The 26,027-nt window shown below is 41.8% G+C and overlaps 1 pseudogene; it reads right to left on the bottom strand.

Moving 5' to 3' along the window:
- Window positions 1–19,014: 19,014 nt before the first annotated feature.
- On the bottom strand, window positions 19,015–21,135 carry LOC137416684 (uncharacterized; annotated as a pseudogene).
- Between the last annotated feature and the right edge of the window lie 4,892 nt (window positions 21,136–26,027).

Raw genomic sequence — 26,027 nt, 5'->3', positions numbered from 1 at the left:
ATGTGTGTGCTTCTGTCTGTGTGTCTGTCTGTCTGTCCACAGCATAACTACCCGATGATATCATCCGATCTTGATGAAACTTGGGTGGGAGGTCGATATCATGATCGAGTTGTGTCCTGCGTAGAGTGGGCGTATTGCGCCCATTGTGGGCGGAACCGCGCCCAAAAAAGATGTCTTTTTAGGGGGTAATCGAGTTCAAGCTACATCTTCTCCGAGGGGTTTGGTGGAATCTGACAGGGGTTTCAGTATTTGGTTAGGCCAATGTCATGTGTCTAGCCCCACGGAGCTCGATTTTTCATTTTCGCCCCAAGGTCAAGGTCACAAGGTCACGAAATTTAGAAAAGTCGATTTTTGATGGTTTTATTACATTGTTCCCTTCCTGATAGGGTGAAATGTCATACATGATCTTATATTATCACATACATCATAAAATACAAGTTTTCCAACAAATTTCAGAATCTTCGACCTTTGACCTTTGAAGGTCACAAAGGTCAATGTTTCAAAGTTGGCGGAATCGAACCGAATTTTCGGTATTGTGTGGCTAACTAAACTCATAACTGATTATACATTATTTTCTATCTCATTTCAAGGTCAGTAACCTTCGTTTTGACATTTCAAGGTCACAAAGGTCAAATTTTCAAAGTTGTCGGAATCGAACGGAATTGTTGAAATCGAACCGAAGAATACCGCTCGCTCGTGAACCTTCGTCATCTCCTGACTTGTTGTGCTTTTTTTGTATATAGTCAAGGCTGGTGGAAGAGCTAACACATTAAACACAAAAACATGCATGGACACATAACACAACAAGCATTCTGAGTATTGCGCTGCAATACATGTCCCCTACCAAAGTTCAAAGTGCCATAACTGTCAAAAATGATCGAATATGCAAATTTATGCACGGTTGATGCTGGTTTTCAAACTTGATCTGCGTTATGCTGAGACACGTGTGTACAAAATGTTGTTGAAATCAGCCAATGTTTGGTACAGTTACCGTACGGAAACCCAACTGTGACAGACGAACAGACGGATCTAATTAAATATGCAAATTTATGCACGGGGGATGCTGGTTTTCAAACTTGATCTGAGTTATGCTGAGACACGTGTGTACAAAATGTTGTTGAAATCAGCCAGTTTGGTGGAGTTATCGCACGAAACCAAAGTGTGACAGACGAACCTCATTAAATATGCAAATTTATGCACGGTTGAATGTGGGCGCGGATGATGTGAGACCGGGTTATCCTGACCGGGTTATCCTGACCGGGTTATCCGCAGACCGTGGAAGCTAGGTTACTTCTGACGCGTACTGTGTATACTGCTAAGAGGGCAGAGTATCAGATACATATTTAAAGAAGTATTCACGCAGATTATACGCACAGAAGCATATGGTAAAGTGACACTCAAACCTCCCCAGATGTATTGTTGATTTATTGGTAAACTACGTGAATTCAATGTATTCTTGCCTGATATGAAGAATTGTGTCAATGGAAACAAAATTCAGTGAAAACGTTTTTGACTTGATGCTTATTCTAGTGTTACGTGGTCCCCTCGGTGAATACCTGGTCTCGGTGACCCCCGGACCGTGAGAGGAACTTCGCCAGAAAGCTGTATTATATAGGCGCTTTCGCCACGCAATCCATATGAATTTCACCCAAGAGACAACTGATGTTCAAGGATATATTTCCAATGGTAATGATACCATACAATTTCAATGACACAACCACGGAGATTTTCCCCGAGCAATCAACAATACACAACCATCAACAATTCCCAACCCACAATCAATTCCCTATGATTAAGATGGCCATCTTATATACGTGTGTCCCGGTGAGTACTCACGACACCCTTTTGGTCTCGGTCCCGCACAATGTCTCTGGGCCCCTCCTGACCAAGATGATAGTCGGCGTCGCCGCACTCGGGCGGTTGAACGAACCCCGGGTGGACGTGTTTCCACCGGGCAGGTATCGTACCCGGCACCCCGGCTACAGCCCCTCGCGGCCACGCGACGCGGGGACGGGAAAGCAAGCCAAAAGCCCCACGCCGCTTGTCAGGCGTGTTAGGCCCCAACGGGCGACCCGTACGCGTCTTTTTAGACGGTGTTGGGAACGGTGCCAGACGCGGGGTTGATGCACGGCCCCACGTCAACTTGACGTCTCCACCGGGCCGGTACACGTCCCGGTAATTCCTCTCGCCAGGCGGGCTTCGGAACGCCGCTTTTCCACACGGCTCAATCAATCCCACCTTTCGTCGGTCCGGGGCGAGGAAGAAGAATCCTCGTCCTTTTTTCCTCGTGTCTTTTCCTCTTCCGTTTCCGGTCACTTCCGTTTCCGGCCACTTGTTCAGAAGGGCTCCTGACCCTCCAATCACAACAACCCTTAATATACTACACACGGATAAGCAAAGACCTGAATGGTAATCCACATACATTCACATAAATATGTAACACTAGGAAAGCATTTTAAAGAACAGTCCACGATTACAGCATATTGTACACAAGGAATATTAACAGCTTTGACTAACCGCACTCCAAATTATAGTCCGGAAAACTGTTGGGGAAATTACCAAGGGTTATTTACCTACAGGTTCTGAATCGTTCCCAATCACTAATTACCTCAGGACGGGCTCACCTGTGATTCGCACTCGGGACTTCGATTTATACACCTCGCAGACAGGTCAGCAGAAGCAGGAGAAAATACGTTGTTTTTCAAGATCAATGATCGATGTGTATATATATGTTGCTCGGCTTGGCTCCGCCCCTCCTGAAAGAGCGCGCTGTGTCGTGCTTTTCACGTTCGCGAGATGAGGCTGAGGGCGCGCGTTGCGGCTTGAGGAGAACTCTAGAATAAACAAAGTGCCATAACTTTGTCAAAAATGATCGAATATGCAAATTTATGCACGGTTGATGCTGGTTTTCAAACTTGGTCTGAGGTGTGCTGAGACACGTGTGTCACGCATCGCCTCGTTGATAAGCCCGCAAGGTCGCTCCGTGCAGCGGCCTGCATGTATTGCACTGTGTGAATTATATAAATTATTACCAACTCACGGTCTGAGGTACTGGCGATTCAAGAGATATCCATTTTTTTTTTTTCCGTTTAATTAACGATATCTGCCAAACCACGTGCCCCATCGCAAATTCCAAAATGACATTTTAGTAGACTGACATGCTGAACAGATTTGTGAAGTTTCCCCTCAATTGGATCAAAAATGAGGGGGGAGCTCGGTTTTAAAGGTTCATGCTTAAAAACGTCATAACTCTGAAACCATGTGACGCATGACATCATGCTCGCTGACTTTTTTGTTCGTCATGGTTATGCGATTCTGCCTGCAAAGTTTGGCCTCGATATGTTCAGCCGTTGCAGAGAAAAAGGGGTTTTCGTTTTTTCACGAAAAACAATATGGCGGCCGGACCACGTGACGTCATAATTACCATTAAAATATTCTAGAGACCGAGTCCCTCCGACGGTGAAAATTTGATCCCAATCGGTCCAATTATTGCAGAAAAATTGGTTTTTAAAGGAAATTAAAACTTAAAATGGCACTGAGTTGGATCATCATGAGTTGGAAAATGGATCATCAGAATTATCAGAAATCCCAAAGTTCAAAGTGCCATAACTTTGTCAAAAATGATCGAAACGTCGTGAAGTTCGAACTTGATCTGTAACTTATCATGAGGAAACCATCTGCCAAGTTTGAAATCATTAGCATTGAGCGTTTAGAAAAAAAAGTCTGGAAAACTGTTCTTTGCGTGATGGACTGACGGACTGACGGACGGAGGGATGGCGTGCAAACCAAGAGTCCCCTCCAGTGTACACCGGTAAGGGACTAACAAGGAGAAAAAGACAAAATGTCAAAGCCCTTGTGGTTTAGCAATTTTGCTGTTCGGCGTTAAAGGTCGCCAGTCGGCCATCTTTGGTCGGATTACAAAACAAAAAGTTTTGCATATGTACAACAACAACAACAACAACAACAACAACAACATGCATTTTAAGGCCATTTTCCCTGCTGGAGCGGGGGTTAGCCTTGCTGTCCCCATGACAATCTTCTCCATCTTACCCTATTTTCTGCATCTCTCCTTGTTAACCCCCATGTCTTCTCCCACCATCTTTGGCCAAGTCTTTCTCGGTCTTCCCCGTCCTCTACTTCCTTCTACATTCATTTCCATCACTCTTCTCAACCAGTCACTTTCATCCTTCCTCAACACATGACCAAACCATCTCAACCTGTTCCTCTTCACAACATCAATCACAGGCTCTATTCCCATCATTTTTCGCAATTCATCATTTGTCTTCCTCTCTCTCAACGATACTCCGCACATCCATCGATCCATTCGCATTTCCACCCTTTCCAACCTTCGTTGCTGCTCTACATTCATTACCCATGTCTCGCTCCCATAAGTCATAACACTTCTCACGCATGCAGCATACACCTTTCCCTTCAGCTTCAACGACACTCCCCTCCTCATCAGCACGCCACTCAGTTCCCAAAACTTCTTCCATGCACATCTCACTCCAGCAACCGTTGCCGAGTCTGATCCACCTTCTCCATTCAGCATGTCTGCAGCAAAATGTTTTCACACCTTCCAGCTTCATGCCGTCTCCAAGATCCAACTCAACGTTTCCTCCATCTGCAGCTCCCTCTGTGCACACCTTACATTTGAATGTAGCTGCCACACTGGTTAATGACCCTCTCAGACCATAAATTTTTCATGAACCCACTCAGCGCACATTGCACATTGAATGGAGTTCACTCCGACACCCTTCTTGCACACAGCACATGGCCACTTCCCAGTTCTTTCCACCTCAACACATGCTTTACCACTTGCCATCACCTTCAGACCTTTTGTCTCCATACATTCCTTCCACTTGTTCATCTTTTCCTTCAGTCCATCCATACTTTCCGCAATCAACACCAGATCATCTGCATACAACAATTCCCACGGTAAACCCTCCTTTACGTTCCGAGCCAGCACCTCCATCACAGATACAAATAGTAGTGGACTTAGTACCGACCCCTGATGCACTCCCACCTTCACCTCAAACTCACTACTGTTCCCATCCTTCATCCTTACAGCTGTGCACGCTCTTTTGTACATTGCCATCACGACTCTGATCAACCATTCCTGCATTCCTAACTTCCTCAATGCCCATGTCACTACTTCACGTGGAACCTTATCGAATGCTTTCTCCAGATAAACAAACCCAAGAAACAACTTTTTCCTCTTCTCCATGTTCTTCTCCTGCAACTGCCTCACAATAAAAAGGGTGTCTGTCGTTCCTCTTCCTGGCATAAATCCAAACTGCATTTCCCCAATCTTCACTTTCTTCCTTATCGTTCTCTCCAACACCCTTTCCAATACCTTCATTCCATGCTCCAATAACTTTATCGCTCGATACGAGCCACAGTCCAGAGGGTCACCTTTCACCTTGTATAGAGGGACGAGGGTACTCAGTTCCCAATCCACTGGAATGCGGCCTTCTTTCATCAGCAGATTGCAGATCTCTCATTCTCTTCACACCCCAATTTCCCGCTGCCTTCAACATATCTCCCACAACTCCCGTAGGCCCTCCCGCTTTCTACTCTTCATTGCTTTAATCGCTTCCTCAACTTCCTTCTTGGTTATCTTCTCTGCCGGTCCTAAAACTGGGTTACTCTCTATGTTGCCATCCCATTCATTCTCTGCATTCAACAGTATTTCCATGTATCTCTTCCATCGTCCTTTAATTCCATCTGGGTCCACAACGATTTGTCCCACTTCATCCTTCAAGCAACTCACCCCCATCACATCACACCTCTCTTTCGCTATCTGCTTTGCCATCCTGAATACCACTCTCTGACCCTCTTCCAAATCCAAGCGTTCTCCGAACATTTTCCGACATGCCTCCTGCGCCTTTGCTACCTCTTCTTTGCAGCCTTCTTGGCTGCCTTATAACTTTCATGCTCTTCCTTTTCTGCCCCCGAACCCTTCGCCTTCTGCCACTGCTTGAACTTCTTCCTCTTCTCATCAATCTTCTTTCCAACTTCATCATCCCACCACCATGTTTCCCAGTGCCTCGGTGGTCCTTTTGTCCATCCACATACCTCACCAACGGCTCCCAACAGACTTTCTTTCATTGACATCCAACCACTTTCAAGCTCAACCACATCATCCTCTACCATAATCAGCCTCTCTTTTAATGCCTCCCTCACTGTCACCTCTTTCAACCTCCACACCTCCATTGTCGGTTGGTACTTCACCCGCCGAGCTCTCCTCGCACCTTTCAACCTTATGTCGCAGACACCCAAGTGGTGCTGTGAAACAGCCTCCTCCCCTGGGATCACCTTTGTGTCCCGGAGGTGCCTCCTATCTCGCCTACACACCATCAGGTAGTCAACGGTTGTCGTCGACCCACCTGACGTGTACATGTAACAAGCTTATTATCCTCTTTCTGGAACTGAGTATTACAAATCAACAAATCAGCTCCATCAGCAAACTCCAAAATCCTTTCACCTTCTCCATTTCTCACACCATATCCGTAACCCCCATGAACTCCCTCAAAACCGTCCATACTCCTTCCCACATGTCCATTTAGGTATCCTCCTACCACAACAACTTCCTTATCTTTCACGTTTTCCATCAGCTTCTCTGTTGCACACCAGAACGTGTCCTTCTCTTCATCGCTCCGACCAACCTGCGGAGCATATCCCGAGATGACGTTCACCAAGAGCTTTCCAATCATCATTTTCACCATCATCAACCTTTCACTCAATCTCGTCACACTCACCACACTGTCTACAAACTCCTCAGAAAACAGGACACAAACACCATTCACGCCTTCTGGGCACCCTTGCCACACAAACTTGTATTTCTGTCCCTGCCTACCCTTCACCATTCTCACACCACTTCCCTTCCATCTTGTCTCCTGCACACAACATATCTCCACTCTTCTTCTGACCAATACTTCCACCACTTCTCCTGATCTCCCTGTCATTGTCCCTACATTCCACGTCCCAAACCTCAGAAACCGATCTCCACGTCGGGCATCAGACTTTTCGTCGTCATAAATAGAGTGATTTCCACCCTTGCTTCGATCGGGTTCCCCACCTTGAGTTTTGACGAGAGGGAGTGGGGTCCCCCACGGGGTACTTCGGGCTGTACCCTGCCCATATCTCGTTGTAATCGTCATGGTTCTCTTTTTGAGGCAATGTTTTTATGGCCGGATGCCCTCCCCGACGCCAACCCTTTTCGTCGCCTCTTACGACACGCAGGGATACGGTGTACCTATTCTAAACCGGGGTACACATCGGGTCACAATACACTCTCACACACAATACACTCTCATGTATTGTCTTTGTGCCAAGTTTGGACAAAATCGGTCCATGCATGTCCGATAAATGGTTGGGGACACGTTGAAGTAACAAAATGGCTGCCAGTTGGCCATCTTGGATCTGATCTCGAAAACAAAATGACGTGCATATGTAACCCATCATTCCTTATCTGTTTGCGAAGTTGTAACAAGATCAGTAAATACATGTCTGATAAATGGTTGAGGACGTTTTCAACATTTTGTTTTTTACAACTAACATGGCCGCCCGTCGGCCATCTTTGATCGCATCGTAAAACAAAATGATGTGCATATGTATACCGTCATCTGTCTTTATGCCAATTAGGTCTTTCAGGACTCGCACAGACAAGTAGGCACAACATTCATCTACCAGATGAATGCTTTGTTGAGGAGTTCTGCCAATGGCAAGGTAAATCAAACGGGAAAAACGATGGTTAACCAGCTTACATCAGGGATATCTGAAAGATACACAATGACAGATCATAATCATCTCAAGAGAGTCATTATAATCAATGAAACAATTTATAATCACAATCTCATGACGTCCCATAACACCTTTACATGCTATGGTACAACAATAAACATCTAACTTACATGATGTGGCCACGACCAGCACGTTATTCACACAGGATGGACAGAGAGGGTCAGACTATACAGGATGACTGGAGTATCTCTGTAGTGTGGATATCAACCTGTATAAACCACACAACAGTTACAGCGTTTATTATCTGTTATGCACACGAAGCCTAAACTACTCAATCACCATCGCCCATCACTGAGGCACACACAGTGATGGTTTATTACTGATCGCGGTTTAACTACGAACATTTGGTGCCGATTCTCAAGGTAAAACAAGTGCATCAAAAACGGGGCTGTCTGGCATTCCCACAATTTAACGTGTAATGTTACTTCATTCCATATATACTACAATGTGTATCGGGTACAACAATGTACGAAATGGACCCCTCGGTGGCACCTTACCGCAAGAGGTTTACAGTCTTAATAAGCGATCATGTCGTTTATATTCCTGATCCATTCGGCAAGCAACATGGCGTTTTACACACAATTACGGTCATTGCATGACAATAGGTGATCTGGTTTAACATCGACGTGTCGCTGTCTATATCTTGCAAGTTGACAACCATTTCACATCCCACTTCTGACACCCACGACACAGTGTTGGCCCACACGTCTCCATGACGACACCACATTTCAACACGACGCCAGAACAACCACAAATAAATCACTGAACAACCATCATTCATACCCCCCACAACAGCATCTCCGCTCGTTTGGTATTTACAATGAGGCAAAAATAAAACTGTTACCATACACAGTTTGGAAAATAACTAATTAATCCCCTTTCTTTGAATTGCCCCAACAACAAACCGTCCAACTGCCACCCGGTCAAGCACTTCCTGTCCCCGGAGCGGCACTCTGTTACGTCATATCCGCAGAGCTATTAAAAAGAAAGAAAGAAAAAAAAAAAAGAAATATACAACACTAAACCGGCCTGTCTACACCAAGTATGCACAAAATCTGTCCATACATGTCTGAGATCTGGTTGCGTGCAAACGCACGGACGGACAGACGGACGAGACCCAATCCATAAGGCCCTGTTTCGGGCGAAGTCCAATGGGCGGTAATTAAATCCTCTTGGGAAGCGTGACGTAACGCGCGCGTCATAATGCTGCTTCCGGGTCCAAACACAAAACAACTGGAGCCAAAACCACCGCAGTGTTGCGTTCCTGAGTGTGTAAATAGATCAGAAACCAACCAAGAACTGTCTTTCTACCGATTTCCTGCTAATGAAAAACAAAGGCTGAAGTGGCAACATACTACTACTACATAGAACATACTACATACTACTACGACATAGAACATACTACATACTACTACATACAACATACTACATACTACTACTACTACAACATACTACTACTACTACTACAACAAACTACTACTACAACATACTACATACTACTACTACTACAACAAACTACATACTACTACTACAACAAACTACATACTACAACATACTACTACTACTACAACAAACTACATACTACTACTACAACAAACTACATACTACGACTACATACAACATACTACTACTACTACTACTACAACATACTACTACAACTACAACAAACTACATACTACTACTACATACAACATACTACATACTACTACTACTACAACATACTACTACTACTACTACTACAACAAACTACAAACTACTACTACAACAAACTACATACTACTACTACAACAAACTACATACTACTACTACTACAACATACTAATACTACAACATACTACTACTACTACAACATACTACTACTGCAACATACAACATACTACTACTACATACTACATACTACTACTGCAACATACAACATACTACTACTACATACTACATACAACTACTGCAACATACCACATACTACTACTACTGCAACATACCACATACTACAACATACTACAACATACTACTACTACTATGACCACAACATACTACAACATACTAATACTACAACATACTAATACTACTACAACATACTATGACTATGACTACAACATACTAATAGTACCACAACATACTAATACCACCACAACATACTAATACCACCACAACATACTAATACTACTACAACATACTGAGACTACTACAACATACTATTACTACTACAACATACTAATACTACTACAACATACTACGACGACAACATACTAATACTACCACAACATACTAATACTACCACAACATACTAATACGACTACAACATACTTATACGACTACAACATACTATTATTACTACAACATACTACTACTACAACATACTACATACTACTACTACAACATACTACTACTACAACATACGACTACTACTACAACCACAACATACTAATACTACAACATACTACTACGACCACAACATACTAATACTACAACATACTAATACTACTACAACATACTATGACTACAACAAACTGCATACTACTACTACAACATACTACTACTACTACAACATACTACTACTACAACATACTATTACTACAACATACGACTACGACATACTACTACTACTACTACTACTACTACTACGACATACTACTATGGCAACTTGGCACTACAACTACTACTCCTCCACTACATACTACTACCACTTCATAATACCACAAAATACTACTACTACCTACATACATACATACTACCTACATACTACCTTGTATTATTATTCATACATACATACTACCTACATACAAAAAATACGAATTTTTAATATATATCGACACGTTGCCGTCGGTGTCATGTTGGGCGGTGTATGATACACCATGACGCGATTTTTAAAAATATATCTCTGCATTTTCCCGCGTGTGTGGAATGTTCTCAATTATTGCTGACACCGAGTCTAAAACCATCGATAAAAATGAAATCATATGGTGAGTTAGATTGGAGATAAAGGCGTGAGAGAGACTCAATGGCCTTGAAGTTACAGGCGTTTGAGAATTAATTTCGTTCTATAAACGGCAATTTTCATTGGATTTTCTTCCCGTTTTTTTTCAACCGAGTCTAAAACTATGTTAGCGACTGTGAAAAATGAAATGATACATCGAATTTGATTTGAAATAAAACTGGGAGAGAGAGCAAGACACCACGGGCCTACAAAACAGGCCTCAAAGCTATGCGAGTTAATAAAATGGTGGATATTTGTTTATAATTATATGAAGCCACTCCCAGAATGGGTGGAGCTATGGGTGGAGCTACTCTGCAAACCGAGTAAGCCACACCCCGGACAGACGCCCAACAGACAGACAGACAGAATCATCTACGGCTATTATAATATTCACATAATATGTGACCCCTCACTCCTCTCCACCTGACACTCTCCTCTCTCCACCTAGCACTCCTCCCCTCACCTCTCCAATCCCTCACACTCCTCTCCTCTCCAATCCCTCACACTCCTCTCCTCTCCAATCCCTCACACTCCTCTCCTCTCCAATCCCTCACACGCCTATCCTCTCCAATCCCTCACACGCCTCTCCAATCGCGCCTCACACTCCTCTCCAATCGCGCCTCACGCTCTCCAATCGCGCCTCACACTCTCCAATCGCGCCTCACACTCTCAAATCTACAAATCTACCTCACACCCTCACACTACAAAAATTGTATTCAAAATCAAAAGCCTTGTATTATTAATGTTAATACAATTCAAAGAAAGGAGCAGTAAGAATTGATGTTTTGTTGACAAGAGAGCAGGTCCGAACACTAAATGATGTTGGATCACTTAAAATTAAAATGACAAAACCTATGTTGAAGAAATATTCAATAGATGAGTCAAGAGGAGGATTTCTCCCATTTCTAATTCCTTTATTTGCTGGTTTGAGTGTGGCGGGAGCATTGACTGGTGGTATTTCAGCAGTGGTAAAAACTGCTAATGAAAGGAAGGCACAACTAAAAGCTCAAAAAGAATTGGAAAGACAAAACAAGGAGTTGGAGAAACAAATTAGTGGAAGTGGTGTAATTGTGGATTTTACTCACCTACTGCCTGATAAAGCTAGATTGTTGGTTGGAGATATGCTTTCCTCTATCGCTCAAGCGGGTGTTAAACTAACTAAACGGGGTAATGGATTGTATCTTTCTCATAAATAAATGAATAAATGGTTTAAACAATTTGGAGAGAATACAACGTCAAATATAGAACTAGCTAAATATTGTAAAAAACTAAAAATTGATAATGTGGTTATTTGTATGAGAGATGAATTAATACATAAAAATAAGAATACAAAGAATATTATTATGAATTTAGACACACAGAATGGTTCTCATTGGGTTTGTATTCATAATAGTCAGGATAAATATAATTTTGATAGTTATGGTATGCCACCGCCTGTTGAAGTAATACAATTCTTACAGAATGGTGTTTATCAAACATTTCAAGTTCAAGAAATTAATTCTAAATGTTGTGGACAATTATGTTTATATGTATTATTTCAACTCAACAACAATGAAAATTTTTATGATATCATTTTTAATCTAATATAAATGACTTATGTTGGAAAAGATGGTTCTATCTTTCGAGAATCCTCTCAGGATATTGATTTATCAAATTATTATACAAAGGCACAGGCTGAACGACAAAAATATAATATAACAAAAAATATTAATATGAAAAATACTTATAAATTAATCAATTATCCAAACCCTACAGATACAAATGACTTGATTAGATTTAGTGATTTATCACAATATATATCTTTAAATAAAACAGCACGTTTTGTTAAACAAGTAAAATTTACAACCACAACACCCGGTTATACTGACCATACACCTTTCCTCATTCAATTTAACTATCTGCTTACAATTGAATTTTATAAAGAAGGACATATAGTTAATATGCTAATTAATAAATGGGGGTATGATATGCCTGATTTAGGGTATAATTGGTCTTTTTCAATAAACTTAGAAGACCTACATGATTTGAATCAGTCTCGTAAAGAAGAATATTATCTGCTTGGTGAGGATAAGGATTTATGTGGAAGTCCAATTAGTAAACAACAAATACATGATTTTAAGAAAAGAAAAATATATGATAGTATAGCGATGGTTAACATAACAAAGAAGGAAGGTAATGAGATAAGGATAGAAAGCCGAGGAATACAAACCGATTTGGTAGTGGGAAGATGGGGTGGTATTACCTGTTATAATATTAATCTCACATATATTTCTGATACATAAATGGCAGGAAAAAGACTACAAGAGAATTATAATTTTTGTATTCAGGGATACCTGCAAGAAAAGGGTGCTCGGTATTACATACCTTATGATTTGAAGCATATACATGGAAATTTTATCATTAAAAACTGGCCTTATACTGATATTGCTAAACCCACAAATAGAGACTTGTTTAAAATATTAAATAAAAATGAACTTCTCAAAGTTATGAAATATAAAACTCTTTTAGAAATTATCAACAAATCTTATTGGTATCCTATTATGAGAAAAATAATTACAGATACAAGAATATCTCAAAATCCAGATGAATATATGTATAATATTCTTTGGGGTCCAAACTCAAGGGTAGCAAGGGATGAGGAAGGAGTTGAAGAGAGGGAAGAAAGAGAGAGGGAGGAAAAAATAAAAAAGATGGAAATCTGTGAGATTCGTAAAAGATTGAATGTATTACAACAAATAAATCAATCTCAACTCACCGAAGAGGAAATGAAAGAAATAAAGTCTAATGGAAATATTGGTTTCAAAAACGGAAGAGGAGGAGGAGAAGGAGGAGAAGGAGGAAAGAGAGAGGGAGGAAAAATATAAAAAGATGGATATCAGAGAGATTCAAAAAAGAGTGGATGTATTACAGCAAATAAATCAATCTCAACGCACCGAAGAGGAAAATAAAGAATTAATGACTCTTTTAAGGATAATGGTTTCAAAAATAGCGGCGGGAGCATTGACTGGTGGTATTTCAGGGAGTAGCTCTAAACGAGAAAGTGGTGAAGAAGAAGAAGAAGGAAAAGATTATGTGGTTGATGATGTTGGTGTTATTGACTTTAGTTAGTTTTATTTGTAACTAGGGCATGCCCGTACTATATATATATCTAAAATTATATCCCCCCCCTCTATTTACATGAAATGGTTTGGTCCATTCGCAAAGCCAAAGCGAACGGCTTGCGAGTTCGGTGACAATCCCCCCCCTCTATTTACATGAAATGGTTTGGTCCAAAGTGAACGGCTTGCGAGTACGGTGACAATCCCCCCCCCCCCCCCCTCTATTTACATGAAATGGTTTGGTCCAAAGCGAACGGCTTGCGAGTACGGTGACAATCCCCCCCCCCCCTCTATTTACATGAAATGGTTTGGTCCAAAACGAACGGCTTGCGGAGTTTGGTAAAGAAATCGCCATAGCGTGCACAAACGCACAGGAAAGCGAAAGAATCGCAAATTAGTTTTAATTAGTTTTAAAACATAGTTTAACGCCAACATAGTTTGCCAACGTGAAATAAATGAATACGCTCTCAAATGTGCCGTCCGAGGCAGAGTCTGTTCGCCACGTTCGGCACACGTGATAACTCGCTGCTCTCTGATTGGTTGAATCGTTTTTTGGACATAGCTCGGTAACTACTTGTCCGATTAATATGAAACCTTGAAAAGGCACATCCTCGGGTCCCCAGCAATATACCTGGCAAGTTTCAAGTATATCGGACCCGTGGTTGTCGAGAAACAGCGGTCACAGACATATAGAGATTACTGGAATTATAGATAGATTAAATGGAGGAGAGAGTGAAGGCATTCCTTAGGATTCTTTATGTTTTTAAAATAAAGATTGAAATGTATATGTTAAAAACCAAAAAGGTTTTGATACTCTATCAGAATTTTTCTGATAAATAAATATGAGTTATTGTCTCAAATGTTAAAAAAAAAACAAATCTAAAAATATCTCTTATGTTAAAGCTAAAAATAATAGAGTTTATCAAAAAGGAATATGTCAAGTGTGTGGCTCTAAAAAGTGCCAATTCATCTCTCCTAAAAGTGGAGGAGACATACAAAAGTTTCTGTCAGGAAGTAAATTTACAACAACTGGAATTCCTGGGGAACTACATCTACCTGGATATTCTTTCTGTGGTCCTGGAACAAACCTGGATAAAAGATTAGATGAGGCTGACAATCCTAAACCTTGGTCCAAGCCTATAAATAGGGTTGATGAAGTGTGTATGAAGCATGATATTGATTATGGGAATACTACTACATTGGATGAAAAACATGAAGCAGACAGAGAAATGTTGTATAATTTGTCTTTGATACGAAATCCTACGTTGAGAGAGAAAGTTGATAGGTTTATTGTGAAAAAAATGATAAGTGTTAAATTGAAACTTGGTCTTGGTTATTCCTCAAAAAACTATTAAACTCCAATGATGTCATCAAGACTGAGGAGCTTTTGGCTAATGAATTACATAAACCTATAATCACAAAGTTTAAAAGAAGGAAAGTTTATTCCAAATACACCGACCACATATGGTCCGCTGATTTAATTGAACTAAATAATGATAAGGGATACAGGTATGCTTTAACCGTTATTGATTTGAGGAGTACATATGCCTGGGTTGTTCCTTTAAAAAATAAAAAGGGTGATACTTTAATGTTAGCCTTCCAACAAATATTTGATAGGGATAAAAGAAAACCAAAGAAGTTATGGACCGATGAGGGAACAGAGTTCTATAACAAAATATTTGTGAAATTTCTTAAGGGGAAGGGTATTAAATTATACAGCACCTTTAATGAAGGAAAGGCAGTTGTTGTTGAGCGTTTTAATCGTACTTTGAAAGAGAAATTATATAAAAAATTCACACAACTCAGTTCTCAAAAATGGGTGTATTTAATTCAAGATATTGTAGATAATTACAATAATACAGTTCATTCATCAACAAAATCAAAACCATCAGAAACATTTACAAAACTAGAATATGAAAAGGAGATTAATTTGAGAAACCCTAAGTTCAAAGTTGGTGATATTGTAAGAATATACAAATGGAAAAGCCATTTTGAGAAAGGTTATACACAAAAATGGACTCGTGAATTATTTAAAATTGTTTATGTAATGGATACAGTCCCTTGGACTTACAAATTATATGATATGAATGGGGAAGAAATCTTGGGTTCATTTTACTCAAAAGAATTACAAAAAACACAAGTAAACAGCTAATAACAACAAAGAAAGAAGAGTTTAGAAAGATTAATGGAATAAAAAGTTATAAACATCAATTATATTCAGAAGAGATAAATAAGAAAGCATTGGGGGCTTTTGATGATGAGGTTTATTTTTAAAAATGGAATTGATTGTCTCCCTTATGGTCATAAGTATATAAGTGATAAGATATAAACGATAAGTTATATATATAATGGGTTAAGGATTTTAAGGGGCTACCGCCGCCTTTTTTTTTCCTATCAACCAGACTAATGGAGGTTTAAAAATGGTGTAGATAAGAACATTAGCTGTAGGATCATAGGTTCATAAGGCCAGAAGGATCATAGATCCATAAGGGTAAATATTTGTTTATGAGTGGTCTAATGAAGGAGGATTGAGGATAGGTGTTAATGGGGGGTCTAGGATCGTTGATACTTGGTTCATAAGGCCAGAAGGATTATAGGTTCATCATATAGAAGGATCATTGTTTGAGTGGTCTAATGAAGGAGGATTGAGGATAGGGTGGGAGGGAAAAAAAGGTGTTCAGGGGAAATGATAATATCTAAAAAATTAATGAAAATTAACATGTAAGTCAATGAGGATTTGAGGGTGGAGTAATAGAGGCGTTTGATTTGAGGAAAATTAACATGTAAGTCAATGGGGTCCAGGATCAACATATATACACTACTCTCGGCTCTTGCTTTTTATTTTAATCTGAACACACCTATTCACATTGCAGATCTCCACCCCTCTCCCCCAGTCAGTAGGAGGAGTTTGCCTGCCGACAGATCCTTCCCCCTCATGCCTGATTGGTGTTTCAGTACCCCCAACTCCTGATGACAGCTGTTGATTGGCCTTCACAGTTACGGTACACTGTCTCCCTTGAGATGGTCAATTGGACTCAGGTGTTCACCAATCCGATTTGGTGCAGCTGTATGTGGTGTTGAAGCTGGGCGTTTCACTATGGCAGGCTGTGGGAGTAAGGATTCTTTGGCGAAGGGACTGAAGATAGTGCATGTTACATACGACATGAATGCAGAGAGTGTATGGAAGAGGAAAACGTACAAATGGGATTTCTAACTAAACACTCTTAATGCCATATCTGCTCACATGAATGCAATATATACTGAATAGCGAAACAGAATACTATGATGTAACTAGCTTTACTCTTTGTGCATGTGCTTCAATCTCCCAGGGAATACAAAACTACAACAATATGTTGGAAAACTGGCACTGCGGGCTGGTTTTCAAGTCCCATTTTATTTCTTGGGGAGAGATGCGTTTTTAGAATTTGCCTCGTTCTCTGCAGATATTCTCTGTCAATTGTTTTCCGCATTTGTTTTGCGAAATAGTTGGTCATGCTCTTCTACTCTGAAGTGCATGCATGATGTTTCATTTTCTTGCTCCTGCATTGTTGTTCTGAGGTCGATATTTATGTTATCCAATGTTGTTGATCAATCTCTTATGAATGTGCACTCCGCACATTTAGCAGCATTTAACAAGTCGTCTGAATACCATTTTACTAGTTTTAATGGTTCTGCAAATTTTCCGTCGTTTGGTTCGAAGAACATTAAATCATTGATACACATTAGATGGGTCACTTTTCCTGACCCATTGGACATTATACTGTTAGATGTTCGGGTGTATCCCTGTCCTTGTTCATCAATGAGTTTGCTCAGTAGGTCCAGAGCCAGGCAAAACAAAAGGGAGAGAGACAGTCACCCTGGAAGAACACATGAGGTATCTTCACTTCTGGTGTTTCAATTTTTTCCGTCTCAGTGCTGCAATATCAATGTGGTATTCCAGAGCTCCGTTGCTTCCTCAATGAGTTTGATTATTTGGGGATTTCGTGTGGCAGGGTGCATGCATTTTACCATCCACAAATGAGGACACCAGCAAAAGCTTCTTTGCTTTGTCTATCCTTCGATGCATTTCATATCATGATAAATGGGAAAATACTTATTAGAATCAGAACACAAGAACGGCTTCTCTCGTCTGTTGTAACATCCATTTGCCGTTTTGAGAAGGTGGAACGGAGTCCTCTCAGGACTCAAAGTAGCCACCTCCATTTCGGTAAAATATCATGTTTCACAGTCCAAATTGTGAAAAAGTCTTCTCAATGTTTTCTTCTGAGGATAATTTCCAGGATTGTCATTGTACCACAGACAGCCTCCAATTGTAGTTAGTTTGTCCGACTATTCCTGGGGACTATTTTGAAGATCTAAGAGAGGTTCTTTATCTTTCCCATTTTGTCGGAACTCTTCAGCTTTCAGGTTCTCTTGGCCTCATTTTTCAGATGCTGATTACTTGGTCAATTTCCTGATTTCCACATTATTTAGACCAAAGTCGCTGGGTACTGACCCCTTGATTAGCAATGCCATCTTTTCCTTTTCATGCACAAGTACAATGTCCTGTTGCAATGCTTTGTTTTCTCTGTTCACAATTGAAGGGATGATTTGGTCATACGTGAGGACTGCATCCTCATGTTCAACCAATCGCTTTTGGTTCATGCTTCCTTGATTTTTTTCTGAGACCCAGATGTTGAAACTTTTTCAGATGTCCCAATGGTGTACGTTGCACACATTGTTGTCCTTTTGTGTATGCAGTTATTCAGGCAGTTGTTTTTTCATAACCTGAAAGAAGGTGACCAGTATTTTCTGTTTCTACCTTACAGAAACTACACTTTCTTGAATAAAAGTCAAGAGCAAGAACACTGAACGGATCAGGAAACAACAGAACAAAAGGAGCAGGAGAAACAGGGGGAGGAGGAATGGGAGGGAAACACCAACAGCAGAGGTGAAGGATAAAATAGAGGGAGAGTTGGGCAAATAAGATGAGTATGAAGGAAAGATGGGTAGTGGCGGATGGTGTGGATACAGAAGAAAATTTGGAAGGAGAAGGGTTTGGAGTGGGTTGTTAACAGGGGTAGAAAATATCATGGATTGGATGAGGGGAGAGTGGAGTGGAGTGACTTGAGATGGTGGTGAATTGGATCAATCGTGCTATCTTCTTGAAGACCTGTCGGGCTTAACCTGTAGGTCTTCTCTCCTTTGTCTCTTGTGCATGGATTTTTGATGCCGCTTCAACTTTGATTGATACAACAATGCCTTGGCGCACACAGAACATGTGTAGGGCATCTCTCCGGTGTGTATTATTTGATGCCACATCAAATTGGAGAGGTCAACAAAAGCATTGAAGCATTCAGAGTACTTGAAAGGTTTATCTCCGGTGTATTATTTGATGTCGCTTAAAATTGAAGAGATGAGTAAAAGCCTTAAGGCATTCAGAGCACTGGTAAGGCTTCTCTCTGATGTGTCGTATTTGATGCCGCTTCAACCTTGAGACGTCAATAAAAGCCTTGAGGCATTCAGGGCACTTGAAAGGTTTATCTCTGGTGTGTATTATTTGATGTCGCTTCAACTTGTCGAGATGAGTAAAAGCCTTAAGGCATTCAGAGCATTGGTAAGGCTTCTCCTCGGTATGTCTCATTTGATGCCGCTTCAACCCTGAGACCCGACCAAAAGTCTTGAGGCATTCAAAACATTGTAAGGCCTCTCTCCTGTGTGTACCTTTTGATGTCTTTGGAAAGTTGGTGAAAACGCAAAATCCTTGCCGCACACAGGACATTTATATGGCCTCTCTCCTGTGTGTGTTCTTTGATGTACTTTTAAAGATGATGAATGAGCAAAATCCTGCCCGCACACAGTACATTTATAAGGCCTCTCTCCTGTGTGTTTCCTTTGATGTGTTTGCAAAGATAATAATCGAGGAAAATCCTTCCCACACACAGTACATTTATAAGGCCTCTCTCCTGTGTGTGTTCTTTGATGTACTTTTAAATTTGATGAATGAGCAAAATCCTGCCCGCACACAGTACATTTATAAGGCCTCTCTCCTGTGTGTTTTCTTTGATGTATTTGTAAAGATGATAATTGAGGAAAATCCTTCCCACACACAGTACATTTATAAGGCCTCTCTCCTGTGTGTTTTCTTTGATGTACTTTTAAAGTTGATGAATGAGCAAAATCCTGCCCGCACACAGTACATTTATAAGGCCTCTCTCCTATGTGTTTCCTTTGATGTGTTTGCAAAGATAATAATTGAGGAAAATCCTTCCCACACACAGTACATTTATAAGGCCTCTCTCCTGTGTGTGTTCTTTGATGTACTTTAAAATTTGATGAATGAGCAAAATCCTGCCCGCACACAGTACATTTATAAGGCCTCTCTCCTGTGTGTTTTCTTTGATGTACTTTTAAATTTGATGAATGAGCAAAATCCTGCCCGCACACAGTACATTTATAAGGCCTCTCTCCTGTGTGTTTTCTTTGATGTATTTGTAAAGATGATAATTGAGGAAAATCCTTCCCACACACAGTACATTTATAAGGCCTCTCTCCTGTGTGTTTTCTTTGATGTGTTTGTAAAGATGATAATTGAGGAAAATCCTTCCCACACACAGTACATTTATAAGGCCTCTCTCCTGTGTGCGTAATTTGATGTACTTTTAAATTTGATGAATGAGCAAAATCCTGCCCGCACACAGTACATTTATAAGGCCTCTCTCCTGTGTGTTTTCTTTGATGTGTTTGTAAAGATGATAATTGAGCAAAATCCTGCCCGCACACAGTACATTTATAAGGCCTCTCTCCTGTGTGAATTCTTTGATGTATTTGAAAAGTTGATGAAAAAGCAAAATCCTTGCCACACACAGGACATTTATACGGATTCTCTCCTGTGTGTTTTACTTTTTGATGATTCAAGGATGCTAACCAAGAAAATTCATTGTTGCACACAGTGCACTTGAAAGGTTTCTCTCCCATGTGCATCCATCGATGCTTTTTCAAACGTGAAGCAAAAGGAAACGCCTTGTTGCGTACAGAACACAGGTGGGGTGTCTCTTCTGTGTTTATCTGTTGATGCGTTTGTAAAAATGATGAACGAGAAAAATTCTTGCTGCACACAGGACATTTACAAGGCGTTTCTTCTGCATGTTCTACTCTCTGATAATTCAAGCATGCCAACCAAGAAAATTCCTTGCTGCACACAGCGCACTTGTATGGCATCTCACGTCTGGGTATTGCTTGACATAACTGGGAACTTGACTTGGAATAAGAAACCATTTTCAATTGATTCTCTGCAAAGACAATTTAGAAAACCATCAATAAATCATTATCACTGTGAAACATGCATCATTTTTAAAAAGCACAATGTGCAGTACTCCATTTTCATCGAAAACTGGCCCTAAAGGACAAAGGGACAAACTGGTCAAAGGAGGGTGTGCCCACCCACACAACCCCCCCTCCCCCTCCTCACTCTCTCCGGTACTGGCTGTGTGGCGGGCGGTCGCAGAAGTCATCGCTCTCGGGTTCTGAGCTTGGTCGCGGGCGGTGGTGCATCTTTGGCTCGTGAGCGCCTGTGGAAAAAGATTGATCAAGAGCGCTCCGGGGCAGTCATCTTCGCGAGGAAGAATTCGTCTTTTTGGCTCTCTTTTGTTCTGGCCTGGCTCAAGGAGGCTGCGCTTCGTGCTGTGTGAACCTGAGATTTATCGGGGTCTTGTGGAGCGCGGAAAGGCTGGAGGAGGAAGTTTTGCCACCGCTTCGCAGCTCAGGTTGCCATGTGGCGCGCCATCTAGTGGGCGGAGATTCGGGGACCATTCATGTTCGTCCTCATGGAGCAGGCTGTGAATCGGCCAACTCATCACACCATTTTCTTTTCTTTTATCATTCCCTTGTCTGTAATTGTGTCTGATGGAGGATCCTCAAATTAGGAGTTATAGTTTTTTTTACCTCCACATTAATTTTGACATTTTATCATCTCACAATTATTTCATTGAATTTTTTTTTTTTTTACATTTCATTCTTGTATTGTGAATTTTCCTTGACGTGTGTGTTTATTTGTTTGTGGGTTCGAGTAATAACCCCTGTGATTCCTTCGTACAGGTAAGACCCTGGTTTTCTTCGCCCTTGCGCGCCAAAAAATCATTCCGCCAAGTTTCGAACTGACGCCCCGGAGTTAACTGTTCGGCTATCTGTCCAGGGCTGGTCCTCATCGGCCCTCGACAATATTTAAAGCTAACCTAAGAAACACATTCGGAACTTACCCATATTCATCAGTGCTACTTTTTTTGTTACATTGACTTGATTACTTGAGATCGAGATTGTGATATGAGCAAAATAAAATATGATGTAAAAACTCGGCTGTAAGTCGAAAGTAAGCTGTGTACTGGGGGAACATCTGCTCTGTGAGGCTGTAAATTCAACTTTCCCATCCAGTTTTTGATAAATTTGTATTGACCTTCCCTTCCAGCTCTAACTGATAATTTAAAATAAATATAAATTTGCACTCAGTTCCTTTTTATTGATACGTGTTGGGTTCTGATTTACAGTGTATATTCAATCAGAGCACAAGATATATTTGGCCACCCTCCCCCACCAACCCCCCGCCCCCCCGAACACCCCCATCTCCGCAAGCACCATCCACCCCATTCCCCCTCCACCATTCCCCACAACCCCTAATCCACCTTCACCACCACCATCCCACAGTCACCATTCCCACCATCCCTCACTCCCTGAGAAAGTAGGCATGGTCAAAGATGCCTATCCCTCTGAAGCAAAATGCGGTGAAGCGCAAGGAGCACGCCGAGCCAGGCTAGTTTTCTTAATTTGCCTCTTCTTACTCCTGTACGAATATAACTCCATCTCCACTCTTACTTGAAACCTAATAAATGCCTCTGCTTCTTAATATTACTCCTTCCAATATCCCAGAGGAATGGTTATTGATCAAACCACCAGCCAAACACACACAAGGACACCAAATCTCAGGGATTTAGGTGCAGACACCATGGAGGATTTTAGGTGCGAAGACTCGAGGAAAATTTCATTTTTTCCAATGCAAGTGCATGAATAAATGCTTCTGTTTCCATTGATAACATTAAACGGAATTTAGGTCTTTTTGAAAAACGGGGGGAAAAACGCCAACGAATCTTCGCTTTGCAATGCATCTCGTTGAATTAACCCAGTCAGCCTTTTACTATAAAAGATGATGAAAACCCTGTCAACCAGCAGCAACAGACCCAAGGTGTCACAGTCATGCTAGCATTTAAAATGCAACAACCAAATGTGGTTGAATTAAGTTCCATCATGAAAATTTTGTATCAGGAATTCCGAAGTCCAGGGCACGTGACAATACAACAACAACAACAACATGGATTTTAAGGCCATTTTCAACAACGTGACAATATCAGGGATATTTTGGCGTTTTCGATTTTTTTCATCTTTTTTCTTGAAATCATGGGTGTGGTGCAATAAAATGTGTGTGGTGGAATCATGGGTGTGGTCCATCGGATGGATGGGTGTGGTGAAATCACAGTTGTGGTCCATCGGATGGATGTGGTCAATCGGTTGGGTGTGGCTCCTTCATGGGTGTGGTCGATCGGATGGACGGATGTGGTGAAATCATGGTTGTGGTCGATCGCATGGGTTTGGTGGAATCATGGGTGAGGTGGATTGGACGGGTGTGGTGGAATCATGGGTGAGGTGCATCGGATGGATGTGCTGGCAGTGGTAACCGAGGGTATGGTTCGGGGACAAACGGAGGCTTGAGAGGACAAATTCACCAAAAGCCGCACCGAAGGTGCGCATGTGCACCCAGCGGGGGTACGGAGTGTGGGACACGACGGGTGCGCCGGGGCATCGGCCGGGGAAGGTAGGATGGAGCGTGGTCCTGAGCTAAGTCCAGTGCGTGGTACTGTGCATGGTGTGGATCGTTGTCCGGTACGTGGTGCGGATCGTTGTCCGATGCGTGGTCCGGTGCGTGGTCCAATGCGTGGTCCAATGCGTAGTCCAATGCGTGGTCATCGGCCCTTGGACTTGCCGTTAGTGGTGTAGAGGTTTAAAGACCTTTGTAAGCCAAGAGTATGTGAGTTATCACAGACATGTAAATTGCATTGCCCAAACTCCATTCTTTCATTTTGAGAGCTAAATTGTTTTTAAAGCATTTAGTTTTCGCAGAAGATACTAAAGAAAGTGCATATGGAACAAAACGTGAAGACTGCAGTTTGTGGGATGACCTTTTTCACCTCTGTGGATGTTTGCTAGGGCGAGATTGCAGATTCAGCTTTCGCTTTCAGTACAATATCTCATTATCTGAGATTGATCAGATCGGAAGCCTCAGAAAATGTTCCTCCTCGACCTGTACAATGACCTTTTCTTTTCCTTCTGTGATAACCAACTTCTACAAATACTTTGTCAAGGAAACAGATGGTCAGGCACCAGTGAGTCTGACCTCTGGCAAATCCCATAATGACCTCAGGCTCCTCCTCGAGAAGAGTAAAGACAATTTCGTTTTATATAAGAGTACGCTGCGCGAGGCTTGGGCAGAGAGAAGTCTACTTGGATGTTGTATTGCTGTGTATGTGTGCAATGTAATCCGTTTGTATCGAGTCGGATTTTCTCTCTGCAATAACTGAATAAATCTCGAAAACAAAGTGAAGTCTTTTAATTCTTACATTAAGAAATCTTCGACAGCGGTTACGCCGCATGTAACATGTGTGATGATGCCTCGTTTCAGGCCTGCCTTTCCTCACCCCCGGTAAAACCGGGTTTGGGAAAAGCAGGATGTTAGCGAATGATTTGACAGTGACCCCAAACTCTTTCTTTTTTTTTCGAGGTTTCTTTATTTAAAATCCAAAATAGCTGCCTGACCACGTGACCGATAACGTCATAAATTTACATTTTCCGATATAATTGTAGAGCACATCATGGTCAAGAAATTTCAAAGTTGTTGTGTGTTGAGGAATTATGACGACAAACTTAAGGCTTTGTAAGCCGATGACGATGACGACGATTACTTTGTAAACCGATGACGTCGTTAACCACGCTCCTTCCCCATGCGCACTTCATGACAACAATGCAGGTGCTCGAGTGTTCCCATGGAGGCTCTGCACGGATTAGCCCAGGTGACAAATAGCGGCGGTGGTCTGATGACGTCATCGGTCACGAATTTGCAACGTGCGGGCGAACCGCTGGTCCGATCGCGACCAACTAAACGCTATGTTGGAGAGGAACCCGAGGCGGACATTTTGAGACTGGTCTGGTCCCAGGGAACCCTCTGGTTCCCGAGATATCCACGATGTGCCACCAAACTACACAAAGTGAATGGACGTGTGTCATGTGTTCGCAATGTGGAAGTGCCGCGTTCGATCACGGTACCTAGTTTGTCAGGTGCTAGCAGCCTACCGGAGGGTCCCATATACCCACGAATTACTGAATACTGAGGTACTAGATATGACCCCGGAGTAGCCGACTGTACCGGTCGGACCTCGCTATTTGTTCTGGATGCGGCAGGGCAAGCCAATTTTTTTTGAATAATTCACGAATTCACGAATAACGATTCATGTTCCGCCGCAGCGGATGACGTCATAGATCAAAAAATTGCAATTTCCTCCCAAACCACTGGTCCGATTTGGACCAAATAAAAACTATACTGTAGAGGACCTCGATGCGGAGAGTTTTGAGACAGGTCCAGACCCTGAGACCCCTTTGGGTCTCGAGATAGCCATTAAATGCGGAAATCCTGTCTGGAGTAATGGTGAAAATCTCAACAATTTATCTGCAATGGCCTTTGTCTGCGCTGAGGCTGAGGTAAAATGATGGGGTTGATGCTTTTGTCTTCATTTGCATTCACTTCGTGATTTGTCGTGACCGTTCATCAAGAAATCTCGTGCCAAATTGGTACCACCATTGACTTTCATGGGCACATTTATCCACACTGCAACCCTGCCCAGGCTGACCTACAGGTGTGGTTTGATATCTGATTGTCCTTCTCATAGCCTTTGCCTAGAGAGGCTTCCCCCACAAAGCAGTGGGGATCCGTTACCCTGGACAAGGGGCCCATACCAGGTACTGTCAGCCGGAGCATGCCGACTCATTTGCATAATGCAAGGACATCACTCCCTGAGGTAGCAGTAAAACAGCTACCCTGCTACCCTCTACATTGCTATCATCAGTCATCT

Source organism: Myxine glutinosa, chromosome 9 (genome assembly GCF_964187855.1).
Source record: "Myxine glutinosa chromosome 9, kmMyxGlut1.1, whole genome shotgun sequence".
In the NCBI taxonomy this organism is placed as follows: Eukaryota; Metazoa; Chordata; class Myxini; order Myxiniformes; family Myxinidae; genus Myxine; species Myxine glutinosa.
Note: the sequence above shows the minus strand (reverse complement) of the source record. Positions and strands in the feature narration are given on the sequence as shown.